Here is a 14,248-nt window from a genome sequence, read left to right on the forward strand (position 1 = left end):
GGGAGCAAGGTAGGGAATAAATCCCTTAATAGCATTGTGATTGGTAAACAAAATGCAGGACTGTGAATATAAGCTACGCTTTTAATGTTCACCACAAAACCTTTTCCTCTTACCTTGCTAATTTCAGTGAAAGGCATTCCCTAGTTATTTAGTCCAAATACTTCCTAAATCTAGGATTTTTCATTTCTCTTTTTTTTTATCATTTCTACTCCCATTCGTAGTTAGAATCATTGGTTCTACCTCCAAAACATATCCCCATTTTAGTCTACTGCTATTGCCTAAATTCAAACAACTATCTTAAATAATCTGTATGCTTATAGTTTTCCCCCTCTTCTATTAATTCTTTATAAATCATTCATGGTGACAGTTTTTCAAGTAAATTAGAATATGTCATTCTTCAGCTTAAAATCCTCCATTTTAATTAGAATAAGATTCTTATATTGCTTACAAGGCCCTGTTCAATCTGGAGCCTCTGATTATGTCTCTGAGTTTAAGGCACACAAGTTTCCCCAAGCTTACTCTGCTCCAGCCACACTGTTCTTCTGTCCTCTTTGTACTTGAAGAACACCTTAAGTTCTTTGCAACCTCAGGCCGTTTATATTAGCTGCCACCTCTTCTTGGAATGTTCTTCACACAGATCTTATGGTTTCTTCTCATCATGCAGATCTCTGGTCAAAGGATGGATGCACAAAGAAGTCTGTGGCCTAAAATGGCTCCAATGCCACTCTCCAATCACTATCTATCCCTTAATATTGTTTTATTTCTTCTCCAAAATTATCACTATCAGTAATTGTTGTTGATTTCCAAGTCTTTCTGATGTTAAGTGATGTTGATAACCACATCCCACTTTCCATCCCCTGCCTCCAGGACCCTGGGATAAGCTCCTGGATCACTTTGGTTTTAGCATCATCATAGCACCAAGTACTTTGTATTGTAATGATCTTTGCATTTGGCTGCCCCTTAGCACTAATACATAGGCTGCTTGGAGGAAGAAACGATGTCTTCACATTCACAGTTATCACCCCTGGAAAATTGCACAGCATGCAATGGTTTCTCAAAAAATAATTATTGAACAAATTAATGAATCAATTAACTTGAAAATATTATCAATATTGACCACTTAATTATCACAAGTTATTCTGACTATTTCCCATAAGTAGGGGGAAAAGAAATAAGCTTAATCATCCTTCTCCTTTTTTAAAAACCTATTGCCCTAATATATTTCTACAAGCTGTATATTTCTACAAGCCATTTTTGAGTTTTCGGATTATCAAGCATTTCTCTAATTAGAGGTTCATAGACAAAGAGCAAGTAGGAAGAATTATAAAAGTTTGGGTACTATGATTGGAAACATCTATTCTAGATCACATCATTCCCTTAAATTAATTACAGAGAAAACCTCTGACATTTCATAGGTAGGAGTTTATTTACCGCTATGGATGAGAGGATGAAAGATAGTTTACGTAACTTACTTCTTAAAATTATTGTCTGGATGCCTGGCTTATATCTACATTCATTTAAATATATATTCCTTCTGTTAGCAAAGAACAAATTGAATTTCTTCCAAAAGGGACACAGAATTCCTCCATTATTGATTACAGCTCTCCAATCTCAGGAAACCCAATTATTCTTTAATTTCTCAAGGAGAATATGTATGATTGTTACTTATTACACCATATTAGATAATTTCTCTGATTCAGAAAGACTTATGGGGTAGATATTGGGTAAGAAACACAGAATACCTGGAGCCATAATTAAATACAAGGACCAAAACATAGATCTTTCATTTATTAGGGTTATTTTTTTCAGAATTCTTATTCTAAATAGAACTCAAATCCTTGTAAGAAAAACAGAATAAAATAGGTCATTAATTAACATAACTACAACATGTGCCATTGGAGTAACTTCCTCATATATCACTAGAGTTAGCCAGAATAAAGACACCATTACTTGGCTCATTACCTTAACATTGCACAAAGAAAAATGACTCAGCCTTTATATTCAAATATTTATTCTTCTGTGTATATGTCAAAAATATATATCAATAATATGAATATCAGAAATGATATTAAATAAACCATTAAACTGGATGAAATATCAAGTCAAGATATTACATTCTCCAATTACATTATATTTAGGATTATTTTTTAAAATATTAAACTGGTTCATCATAAAGGGACAAGTTTTTAAATTTGTCTCAGAATGAATTTTTACAACATATTCTTTGCTTTAGAATTATGTGCTCAAGAGCACACTAATTTTTATGCTCCACAAGAGCTTTCAATTGGCATTGCCTTTGTTTTGTGTTACTTTTACAAAAGTGGGCCAGGTAAGTCAAACTGAAATTAGTGCATGAGAGAAAAATCAGTATTACTCAGTAGGAATTTCCATGCACCATGGTTGGCGGTGTTCTTTGTAGCATTTTGGATGACATAAGCTGTGCTTTCCACTTTAAAATGTTCCTTCAATATTGGCCTTTGATAATGCATGACAAGACGTACTCCAATGACTGGCAGCGAGAGTTATTCAAAAATTCATAGTGGTAGCACTTTGCATAGATTTACATTGATGATTTTTATATATTGAGTCAACCAGAGATTTATTTACACATTCCTCCAGTACATAAAATGATGTGCAAATATATGCCAATTGGCCATGTTCCATCACTCAACTTGGAGAGTACTGCTTTAAAAGAAAGATGGACTCAGGACTGTAGCGGGAAAAGAAAGGAGTGGGACCTGGAAGCAGAAAAGGAAAGGATAAGGGAAAGCAAAAGAGTGAAAATTCCAGATGGACTAGATTATATCCAAGCCAGAGTCCTTCAAACACTTTAGGTTCATTTTCTTATTCTTTTCTGCATTTTCTCACACATTTATTTGTCATAACAAACCAGATTGTTTTCCAGATGATTTTCTTTTCTTAATTTGTTATAAACTGGTACAAGTATTAGCTCCAGGAAATGGCTCTTTGGCCCCCTAACTTCACATGAAGAAAATCCCTTAGAATTGCAAATAATTACTTCTATCATGTCACATATTGGTAAATTTAATTTGAAATTAATTAAGATTTAGCAGAAGTATTAATTTAGGGAAAACTGAACGCATACAATAAACAACAGATACATTCTACCCACACACGAACAAAACTGATTGCCATGAGAGTAGGTAAGACGTGGTCAGGCTCCTATCCTGGTGAGGGAAGTTCCTTCCCACAATGCACCACAAGACCTGTTCTTGCTGTGTTAGCCCTCAAAATGAATGGTCATGAGGAGAGCCTAGATGGAAGGGGAAAAAGCAAACAAACAAAAACAATTACATTCTCCAATCACATTATTTTACATGGCCACACTGTAACCATGATGCTTTTCCTTATCCAAAGCTTATATTGAAGATGGTCCCTTCCTCTATGACCCTTTCATTTGCCCTTTCATTAGCTCAGTGCAGCTGATGTGTTGATTTAAGGTCTAAGAGTGAGTATATCTGATAGGTAAAGTATCAGAGAAGTGTGAGGGATGAAACTGTTGTTTACTAAATAGCTGTAATTTTTATCCTTCTACAACAGTATGCTCTAGGTAATTCTTTTTTATAATGTAATTCTTTTTTATAAATAGGGATATTAGGGTAAGATCATGAAACCAGTAAGTCATAAAGCCAGAATTTGGATCCAAAACTGTGACTCCCAAACTTGTCCCCTTTCTAAAACTCATGTCTTCCCACTAGAACTAAGTGCTTAACTTTTTTATTTTGAGAACGTGAACACCTGTAAGTAAGTAATGCAAATGTTCTTCCTAGAAAAACAAACGTGCCTTTTATTCATGAAAATATGGCATACAATGGAGAGGGTTCAGGTTCTTCTGTCTTCTAAGATTAATGCTTGCTTCAAAGAGACTTAAGGGGCCAAAACGGAAGCTTTGTTTCTCTGACTACAGAGGTCAAAAAATAAAGAAACCAATGTTGCATTTGAAAAGGAAGAAGATGAATAAGGTTGATTTTAGTGGGTTAAATAACACTACAAATTCAAGGTCAGCAACAACAGAACAAGAGCAATCATTGTGTTCCTTTGAGATTAGAAGAGAGATTAAATTTAATATACCTCCTCCCTTCAAAGACCTGCAATTTATAATAATCATCTTCTGGTTAGCCACCATGGTAATATTTTGCTTTTCTACTTGAGCAACTGACATTTTAACATTCATTTTTTTCTAGTTCTCTTTCAGTAGTCCTAACCTCAAAAGAATGGGTTAAACATTCATGTATTTAGACAATATAATGCACATGATTGAGAAAATCAAAAATACTATAATCAAAGACATACAATATAATGGTAATTTTCATATTAGTTGCACCCTCACATTAGTACAGTTCTAATCTAGATTTCCGTATCTAGGAAGCTCAACATGTTTGATTCTGTGAGCATAATCTCAGAAAGGACAAAACCTTGGCTGCTCTTCTATTTCATTTGAATTTTAGCTATTGTTTACATTCAATAATGTGATTATTGAAACAACTAGGGGAAAAACACATTTGAACATTTCAAAACATAAAATTCTATAAGTCTGTGCCGTCCACCATGTCATTGATCAATTTTCAGAAGCTATCAAGTGAACTAAGTTCAGACCATTTTGATATAGACTACTCATTTCTACCCTCAGGGAAAAACCACAGACTTCTCTTCTGCCAATGAGTGGTTTTAAAAGATTTGTGAAAAATCCCTTTTCAGGGTTAATAATCTACACCATCACCACCACCCCTACACAACCCCCACCACCACCCCCACTCTCCCCCCACCTCCACTAACAATCATTGAACTAAATGTCACACTGTGGGAGTATTTCCCTTCTCTTAGAAACACAGCAAAACTTATAGCTTTTCTCCCAGCACAGAGCGGACAGTGGAGTCGAGAACAAGAGAGGTAAGGAATTTTGGGAGATTTGTGAGGATCAATGAGAAATATATGAAATTATTTTATAAATTATAAATTATTATTTACGTAAAAATATTACAATTCTTGTCATCATTACTATTGCTATTGCTACTACTACTACTGCCACAAGTGATATCGAAATTCCGCAGAAGCTGAAGAAATCTAAAAGGTGTAATTTGTCCGTGAGAGGAGGTGCAGTAACAGGGATTGATAGCAGGCTTTGACATAATCACAGATATTAATGTTTGAATTCTCTCTCTACATTCTCTATCTACGTGAACTAGGAAAAATTATTTTAATTATCTGTGCCTCAGGTTCCACATCTGTAAAGCAGGAATAAAAATTGTTATCTGTATAATTCCACTTACAGTCATGATGGAGTATGTAAAGAACTAGAAAAATGGACCACATATGTGACAAAAATTGTTTTCAATATTAGGCAATAGGCAGAGAGGGACTGCCTGCCCTTGAAGAAGGGAATAAATGTGCTTAATGTTTTGTTCCCATTACCTTGTGTGAGGTGTGGTAAGGTAGATTGAGAGAGAGAGACCGGAAGAGTATGAAAGATTTATTAAACTCACAATTCTCTGGGGTGAGGGCAGCGTGCCACACAGGGCCACCTGGGGAAAACATCAGAGTGGGCCACAAGACAAAGAGAGCAAGTGGGACTGAGCAACTGTCTTTATTGTGGTCTCTGTGGGAAGCAGAGGGGGTGAGAGGGGGCATGTTAGCATAGGAATTGGCTGCCTATATTTGAAAGCCCCACCCTGCAAATGGGGTTGGCATTATGTAGGAGTAACAGATGTGTAGGTGGAGTTTGGCCACCTGGGGACACCCGTAGATGTTAAAGCATCAATTTACAGAAGATAGAAAATATGGTTAGTACACTGAGCCTTACATTTTTTTCAACTTTCTGCCTGGATGCACACTCTAGACTATGAAGCACAGAGGTGGAACCCAAGAAAGGATGGCATTTTGAGCAATTGAGGAATCAGCAAGGTGAACTCAGAGAAACTAAGGTAGCCTGGAATTTTGCAAGTCAGAGAACTAGAGGAGAGGCAATAACCCACACAAAAAAAAGAGTCAGAAATTTGCATAGAGGTTCCATGGAGTCTGGTTGAATACAAAGCTGTCATATTTGATAAGACTCTATGGGGCCATGCAAAGAATAACTACCATGACAACTTTTGGGGAGATATCAACTGAGAAATTCCCAGGTCTTAAATAGGATTGAATGATATTGAAGTTCATTTGAGATCTCTTATTGAACATCTGAGCATTAAGTAGAGAGTTTAAAATGGTCATGCTTTAAACTAGAGAGACAGCTACACAAAAGCCACCCTAGCAAACTTTGAAGGACTACTGCAAAGGGATCAAACTGATCCACAAGAAACTTGACTAGCAGAGGGTGTGGAGAGAGGAATTACAAGCCAAATGGCTTTACTGCTGAATTATAACAAATATTTCAGGAAGAAATAATATCCATCGTATACAAACCCCATCAAAAACCCATGGAAGTGGAACTCTTCAATAACTCATTTTATGAGGCCAGTATTACCCTGACATCAAACTAAGTATTCTAAATCTTAAGAAGGAACCATGGGAAAAATTTCATAAGTTGAAAGGAAGCAATTTATACCATTTTCTAAGGCATTGCAGGAGGTGGTAGAAACAGAATTCAGTAATTCAGACCAGTAAACCCTGGAGCATTCCCATCATTAGAGTCTTTTCTAAGTTCATGCATTTAGTCACTACATATTTGATGGACTTCTTGGAAACAAAGTGATTCAATGTAGATACCAAGGTGAAGAAGCTAAAGACCACAACTTGCCTTCACAAATTTTACAATCTGGAATGACGTAAAGTAAGAAAAACATCTTCCACTGAATGTGCACTATGTGTGAATTTCTTTCTCTGAGTATTTGTTCACATAACAGGAACTTATGAGAGGGAAAACACATATAAAGCTATACTATATGACAAAATACAGTAAATTTTATGAGGAAATAATAAGCTAATTGTGACTGGAGTTCAGAAGAGAGTAATCATCAGTTGTTGGGAAGATCAATGAAAATGTATGACAGTTGATTTAAAGAAACAACAGGAGGATTTCAAATGGATACATTCTGGGTAGCAGAAACAGCAATGAGGAGAAAGGAGAGATTGAAGAATAGTTTCATTGAAAGAATGAAAAGTAAACTAGTTTAGAGGAAGCACTATACATGCCTAGGACAGTGGTGGGACATTGTGTTTTAAAGAAAGGTTAAAGCAGGGAGTGACAAATCTTGACTAACCTGCTGAGTTTAGGTGTATCCTATTAGCAGTGAGGAAGTTATATAATAAGAGTAGTATTTTAGGGGGTTAATATGGCAGCTATGTCAATTGAAATTTGACAGCTAAAGAGAATGATGGCTATAACAGTAAGTCAGGTAATAAGTAAACAGTGTTAGCCATTCATTAATTCATTTACTCAATTAATATTTATTGAGTGCTTCCTTTGTGTTCTGCACTATGCAAGCACAGGTGGATAGGTGATAAAAAAGAAAAATAGGGGTTTGGTCCATCTAAATTTACATGATGGCAGGAAAAAAGAGCATTAAGCAAATAACTGCAAGTGTGATGTGTTTCACAAAATGGGGATATACGGAATGCCCTGGAATTCTTAATGAAAGAGAATAGAATGCCTAAATCCTACACAGACTGCCAAAAGGGAACTCTCCCTGCTAGATCACAGCAGAGCTATTCAGAGGGAAAGAGAAGAGGCAAATCACTCTTTAGTACTTGCCACAAACTTCCATACAGAGCTACTTTATAGTAAATAGCAGTACCAGTTTCCTAAGGGCTACTGTAAAAAACTACCACAAATTGGGTGGCTTAAAAGAACACAAAAATATTTTCTCACAGTTCTGGAGGCTAAACTCTGAAATCAGGGTTTCAGCAAGACAGTGCTCTCTCTGAAAGCTCTAGGAGAGGAGCCCTCCTTGCCTCTTCCTAGTTCTGGTGGTTACTGGCAATCTTTGGCATTCCTAGGTTTGTGACAGCATAACTGCAGTCTTGGGCTCCCATCCTCACACGACATTCTTACCTCTTACCTGTGTCTCTTCTCCTCTTCTTATGAGGACAAGTCATATTGAATTAAGAGTCCCCTTACACTATTATGGCCTCATCTTAACTTGAATAATTACATCTGCAATGACTGTTTCTAAAGAAGGTCACATTCATTTGAGGTACCGGGGATTAGGACTTTAATATATCTTTTTGGGAGACACAAATCAATCCACAAGAACAGGCTTAAAGCAACCTAGCCCCTATCCCTTTTTCTCAAGACCCACCTCTGGTTTTGTTTTCAAAAGTTTGTTGTAAAGATGAGGGTAAACTTAACTGAAAGAGTACTAGGGGCATGACCCTCTTCTCACAAGAGAAGAAAGAAGAGAAGAGGGAGGGAGAAAAAGAGAGACAGAGAATGAATAAACAAAATTAGGATACGTGCACACAAAAAAAATCCAAAAGGAAAAAGACAAATTTCACAAAAACAAGAGCTCTGAATCATTTTTATACTCACTAAAAAGCTCTTACCCCTCAGGCCATCAAGGGTTCTTTTCTTTGGGGATAGAATACAGAGGGTTTGGATTTAACTAGAGGTCAAATTTTTCATTACTTCTCATGATCTGCACTCCAGTGATGGCAACATAGAAACAGAAGAAACCAGGCTAAGAGATGCTGCAGAGGAAGAATAGATGGGGATAAACTGAAGACAGAAGTTTTAAGAATTTTATTTTAAGAAATAAAATCTTGGCACCATTAATAGAATATTGGACAGGGATGCAAAAAGAATGTAAGTACTTGAATGTGTAGGCATGAATCTAATTTTGGATATGCTGAACTGGAAGCACTGCATGGCACTGAGGTAGAGACATCCAACTCATACTAGAGAAAAAGAGGCCTGTATTTTATGTGAGCAGTTGGAATTGAATATACAGCTTTGAAAGTCATTATCTTGGGGATGACTATTGATATATTGGAAGGTGATTAATGAAGAGGTTGCCTATGAAGGGAAATAAAGAAAAGCTTAGGACAAAATTTGGGAATAAATCTGACATTCAGGTAAGTGAAATCGAAGATGAGCCAGCGGACATAGAGGAGAGTGGTAAGAAAGAAATGAGGAGATTTTCAGTCCTCACTGGATGAGGAAGAAAAACATTTTAAGGGGAAAGGCATCATGGAGAATATCTATAATTAATTATAGAGAGATCAAATATAGAAAGAGATTAAAAAATCATAGGTTATGGAACTCATAAACAAAATTTATTAATGTGGGAGTGATAGACAGATTATAAAGGGTTTAGGACTGAGTGATTGAATGGGAGATGAAGACAGGTACGTGATAATTAGAGGGAACAATAGGATTCAAAGGGCTCTTTCTTCTTTTTTCTTTCTCTCTCTCTCTCTCTTTTTTTTTTTTTTTTTGTGCAAAGATCTGAGCATTTTCAGTTGAGGGGTAGATAAAGGAAGACAAAACAGATATGGCTGATGGAAAACATTTGTGAAGGAGGTTGGAAGAAATTGGATTAAGAGGAAAAGAGGACAGAAAGACCTAGGTTACAGGAAATGTTTTTAAGTATGGGAAGGGAGAAATGAAATAAGATCATGCCAGTTGGTCTAAACCTTAAAACAAAGTAGGTTGCTAAGCCATCTTCAAAAAATGAAAAGTGAATCAGTCCTACTTAGTGAGAACCAGTGAATGAGAAGAGTGATAGGGAGGATAGAAAATACTTATGTCAAAATAATGATGATGATGAGTAGGCTTAAAAGGAAAGAATAAACTGGGAGGGTGAAAATAGGAAAACTGTATTCAGAGGAGTATTCAGTGACATGCAGGAGGAATAACAGGATGGAATGATCTTTTGCTTCAAAAAAAAAATGCTAACAGTATGGGTTTCAAGGCTTTGATGAATAAAGAAAAGGAGTTAAACTTCTTTGGAGAAGTGGTAGGAGGGAACTAAGATAAGGCAACTGACATTTACATAAGTATTTTCCTTTTTTTCTTCCTTTCTGTTTTTCTTAGTGCTTCTGATCACATAATAAACCACACTAGGGAATAAGGCATTATTTTAATTCTGTAACAATGCCTCATCTTTGAATTATCTGAGTGGTTTTCATTATAAACATTTGGTACAGATTTAATAGGCTGAATATATACAGCCTTAGGAAAGTTAATTTGTTTCTATGGAATCCTTTAATGGCTATTATAAAAATTAAGAAAAAACAGATTTAAAAAAAGATGAAAGGTGATATATCGTGTCTCAGAAAATGCAAAGCTAACTGAAAATACAAAATGCCTCAATGCACTGAAATTGTTGTCATGAAAATAAATTACGTCAGTGACTCTGCATTCAGAAAGTAGTAAATAATGCTATTCACTCATAAGAACACACTTTAAACTGGAAAAAATTACTGAAATTTCCCATAAAGAAAGATGGCCTCTTCTGTTCTTGTAATATAGACACACTAAGTGGTATAAAATCCCAATCCATCAGCAAGTCTGAAAACTCATTGAGGTCATATTTACATAATGATGGTAGTAGGATCCAGGATCAAAACTTATGTTGAATTCATGTCACCTATTCTCATTCTATTACAAAGCAAGGTAACTAAAATAGATAACAGATAAACATTCTATCTGCAGTTTCCTGGAATCAGAAAAATTTGGTACATGCCTCATACCCACAAGTAGATAAGCATACTCAGCAGGGTCACGTATTCATTTCTTCTACAATTCAGAGGAATAAAGAGATCATAGACACTATTTTCTGTATCTGATCTGCTCTCCTCAGAAGCCTCTACCCCACTGCGTAGCTGAAAGAAAGAAAACAATTTCTCTAATGCAGTAATCTTAGTTTAAATCAGTAACTTTAAACTACTCTTCAAGTAATTCCATCTCTTTGGGATAAAAAAAAAATTCTTTCAGATTTCTATCTCTTCCTCTTGGAGAGAGAGCAATGACTGACACAATCTCATATCGTCAGGAGAGACTTTTGCTTTGGACCCACACTGTGGCCTTTGGATCCTCCAGGGTCGCACAAGAGCTTGGACTAGTCAGCTCTATAGTTTGGTGAAATGCAACTAATCACATCTCACTCTATGGTTGCCATGTGCTGGCAACCACTTCTGGAGGCTGTGGCTACAGATATTTTTCTCATGTCTCCAAGTTCCTATCTGCAGTTGCTCCTTCATCAAACTGCAAATTTGTCAGGACATCCATGCCTCTCATCACCTCTGCAAGCCCTTATGGCCTTTGGCCACCACCTCTGATTCCATACTTCTATAACTCATTGGCACATTGGACCCCAAAAATTTTCCTAGGGGTTTGAAGCATCCATCACACTATTCCCCCCAAATTATACCATTTGTTACAAGGCTCTAAAACTCCAATCTATAAGACCAGATGTTTCTCAAAACCTTCACCTCAAACTTTGGGTACTGATGAGGAAGAAGAGAAAGAAGCTTTGGCCCCAAAGCCATCTCATCTTTTGTACTCTAGAGTGGTAAGATTTATGACTTAATCATCATAAGCAGATGGATATCTTCTCTGCCATATGGGAAATAAAATATATGGCTGGAGTCTCTCAGGCTTACATATTCGTATACTAAAAGGATTCAGAAAATCCTGTCTCTCTAGAAAAGCTTAGACATGAAGACAACTGCTTTTCAGAAAAATCTTATTTTGACTGTTATAAGCTGATTACAGAATTAACTCTTTCTTTACCCTTGCATTCCTGGTTCCTCTTTACATACCACCCTAAAGAGATGCTGTGATGGTTTGAAGCTGTATATACTACAGAAAAGATCATGTTCAAAAAAGATCAGCTAATCCATTCCTGTGGGTGTAGACCTATTGTGGGTGGGACTCTTTGATTAGGGTATTTCAGATGAGATGTGCACCCGGTGGGTCTTAATCCTCTTATTAGAGTCGTTTATAAGAAGCTGAGAGAGAAGGGCTCACCAGGCACTAAGAGAGACAGAAACTAAAAGAGTAAAACATGCAGAAGCTCAGACAGGAAGCCACTGAAGCCAGAAGCTGGAAGCAATGAAACCCGGGAGAGAAGGGAGAGACCAGCATATGTTGCCATGTACCTTTCCATGTGACAAAGGAATCCAGGAGCCAGCAGCCTGTCTTCGGGGAGAAGGTATCATCCTGATGATGCCTTGATTTGGACATTTTCATGGCCTCAGAACTGTAAACTTGTAAATTAATAAATCCACATTGTAAAAGCTAACCCATTTCTGGTATGTTGCATTTTGTCAGCTTTAGCAAACCAAAACATGTGCCTTTCTTCCAGCTGACTAGAAAGACATTACAAAAACATTACAGAAAAAGAAAAGAGTACATTATTCCAAAATGTTTGCTACATTATACTTAGAAAGAAGACTGTAGAAATAGGATGGAATCATTTTGAACTTTGAATCTCCCAGTTTCTCCTGGACTTTCCACTACTCCTGAATTCATTCAAGAACATTGAGCAAACAGGACATACATCTTATCGTTAGCCAATTAATCTACACTTTCCAAAGCAAAACTAGAACTGACCCCTTATGTAATATGAAGTATCCTCAATGGCATGTCATTCTGGGATGATCACTAACTGTATGATGAAAAAACACAATTTAACACTTAAATTTTTGGTGTGTGGTAGGATTCTGTTAATGTCTGCATTCTTTGATTGTCTTTCTTTTGTTATATTCCCACAGAGATGTGGCATCCATCAGTCCCTTGTATATCCCTAATTTATTTTTCTCTCACCTCTATCCTAAATTAGGCACTTACGGCTTTTACTCATCATGCATTTTATTGTCTGCCCAGCATCCCTTCTGTATTAGTTATCTACAGCTGTGCAAAAAACTTAGCCCAATATTTAGTGTTTAAAACAGCAATCATTATCTCACCACTTCAGTGTATCAAAAATTGGGGAGTGGCCTACTGTACAGTTCAAGTTCGGGGTTTCTCATGAGATTGCAATCAACTGAAGGCTTTGCAGGAGCTAGAGGATCCACTTCCAAGCTCAATCATGTGGCAGTTAGCAGGTAGCCTCTGTACCTCAATGGCTACTGGCCAGAAGGCTCAGTTTCTTGCCATGCGAGCCATGGGAAAGCTTGAGTCCTCATGACATGACAGCTTGCTTCCCCCAGAGCAAATGGTCTGAGAGAGAGGAGGAGCACAGAGAAAACTACATGCCTTTAATGACCTAGTCTCAGAAGTAGCTCTCTATCACTTGCCTCATATTCCATTTGCCAGAAGCAAATTACTAAGTCCAGCCAACAATTAAGGGCAGGGGGAATTAAGCTCCAGCTCTTGAAAGAAGAAGTATCAAGGAATTTGTGGATATATTTTCAAAACACCATACCTTCTATAGGGAACTACCTCTCTGCCGTAATAATCATGCACATGATTTTCATAGTGATGTCCTTGTCCCAGGGGTTACCATACGACCAGATCAGCCTAGAGACTTCCATGCCTTTGACAAAGATGGTCCATTTCAGAAGCTACTATTCAAGACCTTTCACCCTTCAGCACAAGAGTTACATCCACTCTTATCTGCTGCAATCCCCTTACAGATATACTGCCATGTAGACTTTCATTTCAATACACTCTGTGTTCTCCAAACTCCATATATTTGTTCACAGGATTTTCTCTGCCTACAATGAGCTTTTAAATAATGTCCCCTGCTTACTACTCTCCCTAATCTTTGTGTATAAAAATCCTGATACACCTTAGAGATTTAGCTTCAATGCTACCTCCTTGTTAAAGTATTTTCTGTATTGAAAATAGCTTGGCCACCCACTCCCATCCACTCACTTTTACTTTAGTCATTGATTGTCATAGCAACCAACTTCACACAGGTATAACCTCTCTTCAGCTGCACTAGTTATTTTTCACTTTGTGTCCCAAGCTTCTGTGACACCACACCTGCAGTTACCATTTGGGCCATGCATGCACGTGCAACCCAGAGGTGTGAGAGACTTAATGGCCCCTTGGGCATCCCACTGGGACATGACCTTCATGGCTCCGCAGAAGGTCCTGGCAAAAATGAGCTAGATTGCAACTAGTGGTGACCAATTCCAGAATGCATTCTGATGTTGGCTTTCTCTCATTCCCTGTTTAACTCTGCCTGGTCCACTGTTTCTCTTTCCTGGGATTATTTCTGAAAAATAAATGACCTGCCTATTAGCAGTTGTCTCAGCATCTGTTTTCATGTGGATACCTTAATTATGCTCTTTTCCCTGATAATCTCAGTGGAAATCAATCTCTTCTCTCTCCTCTATTACA

The sequence above is a fragment of the Choloepus didactylus genome, chromosome 7 (genome assembly GCF_015220235.1).
Source record: "Choloepus didactylus isolate mChoDid1 chromosome 7, mChoDid1.pri, whole genome shotgun sequence".
Taxonomy (NCBI): domain Eukaryota; kingdom Metazoa; phylum Chordata; class Mammalia; order Pilosa; family Megalonychidae; genus Choloepus; species Choloepus didactylus.